The sequence below is a fragment of the Bubalus kerabau genome, chromosome 15 (assembly GCF_029407905.1).
Source record: "Bubalus kerabau isolate K-KA32 ecotype Philippines breed swamp buffalo chromosome 15, PCC_UOA_SB_1v2, whole genome shotgun sequence".
In the NCBI taxonomy this organism is placed as follows: Eukaryota; Metazoa; Chordata; class Mammalia; order Artiodactyla; family Bovidae; genus Bubalus; species Bubalus kerabau.
In genome coordinates, this window is record NC_073638.1 from 70,765,162 (window position 1) to 70,767,961 (window position 2,800).

Below are 2,800 nucleotides of genomic sequence, written 5' to 3' on the forward strand. Positions count from 1 at the left end.
GTGATAGACTTCCAGTTGAATATTTCAAATCCTAAAAGATGATGCTGTGAAAGTGCTGCACTCAATATGCCAGCAAATTTGGAAAACTCAGCAGTGGCAATGGTGAAAAAGATCAGTTTTCATTCAATTCCTAAGAAAGGCAATGACAAAGAATGCTCAAGCTGCCACACAATTGCACTCATCTCACATGCTAGAAAATAATGCTCAAAATTCTCCAAACCAGGCTTCAGCAATATGTGAACCATGAACTTCCTAATGTTCAAGCTGGTTTTAGAAAAGGCAGAGTAACAAGAGATCAATTTGCCAACATCTGCTAGATCATGGAAAAAACAAGACAGTTCCAGAAAAATGTCTATTTCTGCTTTATTGACTATGCCAAAGCCTTTGACTGTGTGGATCACAATAAACTGTGGAAAATTCTGAAAGAGATGGGAATACCAGAACACCTGACCTGCTTCTTGAGAAATCTGTATTCAGTTCAGGAATCAACAGTTAGAACTGGACATGGAACAACAGACTGGTTCCAAATAGGAAAAGGGATATGTCAAGGCTGTATATTGTCACCCTGTTTATTTAACTTTTATATGCAGAGTACATCATGAGAAATGCTGGGCTGGATGAAGTACAAGCTGGAATCAAGATTGCTGGGAGTAATGTGAATAACCTCAGATATGCAAATGACACCACCCTTATGGCAGAAAGTGAAGAAGAACTAAACAGCCTCTTGATGAAAGTGAAAGAGGAAAATGAAAAAGTTGGCTTAAAGCTCAACATTCAGAAAATGAAGATCATGGCATATGGTCCCATCACTTCATGGCAAATGGATGGGGAAACAGTGGAAACAATGGCTGATTTTATTTTGGGGGGCTCCAAAATAACTGCAGATGGTGACTGTAGCCATGAAATTAAAAGACACTTACTGCTTTGAAGTAAAGTTATGACCAACCTAGACGGCATATTATAAAGCAGATATATTACTTTTCCAACAAAGGTCCATCTAGTCAAGGCTATGGTTTTTCCAGTAGTCATGTATGGGTTGAGAGTTGGACTGTAAAGAAAGCTAAGCATCGGAGAATTGATGCTTTTAAATTGTGGTATTGGAAAAGACTCTTGGGAGTCCCTTAGACTGCAATGAGATCCAACATGTCCGTCTTAAATGAGATCAGTCCTGGATGTTCATTGGAAGGACTGATGTTGAAGCTGAAACTCCAGTACTTTGGCCCCTTGATTCAAATATTGACACATTTGAAAAGACCCTGATGCTGGGAAAGTTTTAGGGCAGGAGGAGAAGGGGACAACAGAGGATGAGATAGTTGGGTGGCAGCGCTGACTCAATGAATGTGAGTTTGGGTAAACTCCGGGAGTTGGTGATGGACAGGGAGGCCTGGCGTGCTGCAGTCCATGGGGTTGCAAAGAGTCAGACATGACTGACCGACTGAACTGAACTGAAACCCACTGGTTACAGAAATCATTTAGGATGATGGCAGACAATGGATGTGTAGGGCAACTGGGAGATAGATGTTGAAGTCTTCATTAGGTATAAATTTATTTTATATTATATAGCAAACAAGAAAATTAATTAAAAACTAGAAAAACAAAAGTATTATTATTAAAATCATGTAAATCACTCTGTATTGCCTAAAACTGGACAAAGATATTGAAAAATGAAAGTACCTTTTTATTGAAGTAAAGATAGAAATATTATGTGGCAAAGTGCTCAATTATTTTAATTTGCTACAAATATAAAATATTTCAAAACAATGTAGTATTTAATCTTATTAAAAGTAAAAATGTAAACTTGGCGTGGTTATTTAATATTACTGAGAAGAAATATTTTGTCAGATGCAAATTTAGTTGTTTTATACTGAAGAAATAACTAATGGAAATTTCCATTTCTTAGCAAAACATTTTTCTGATCTTTTTATCTGAGAAAATAAATTTAGATTAATAAAATTAGTTGTTAGTGTAAAGGACCTAAAAGAAAGCAGTAGAAATTATTGGCTTTTATCTCAAGTCATAGCTCAAACTGAGCTATATACCCATTTTTATAAAAATATTCAGCCTGGCTAGGTATCTTTTTGGGAACTATAGTGACTTCCTCAAAACAAAAATGTCTACACTAGGCTTTTAAAAAAAATGTCTAAATAGACATATTCATGCAGGATTCTTTACTCATAAAAGATGAAACGTGAAATTAGTTTTCAATACAATTAAATACCTAAGAGTAAATGCTCCAAGATCCATTTATCAGCAATAGAAATTGGGATGACAGAATGTCTTCTATGGCTTTATGTAGGCAGTAGAGAGGATGAGAAAGAAATATTTAAAACAAAAAAGCACACTGTCATATTAAGGACTTCTTCTTACTGACTTTCATAACATAGTATGTTGTGCCAAGTTAAACTGACTTTAAAACTATAAGTCTAACAGTCTGAACTTTGACATATACTTTGGTGTTGTGAAACCAAGTATAAAATGGGAACTTAAAAATCTACCTCTACAGTATTTCTGTGAAAATTCAAAAAAGTATACATCCTACATGGTAACAGTTGTGTGTGTGCTAAATCCCTTGTCTTGTCCAACTCTTTGTTGACACTATGCACTGTAGCCCACCAGGCTGCTCTCTTCATGGGATTCTCCAGGCAAGAATACTGGTGTGGATTGCCATGCCCTCTCCCAGGGGTCTTCCTGATCCAGGGATCAAACCCGCATCTCTTACATCTTCTTCATTGGCAGGCAGGTTTTTTACCACTAGCATTACCTGGGAATCCCTGGTAATGTGTTTGCTAGCATACAGAGG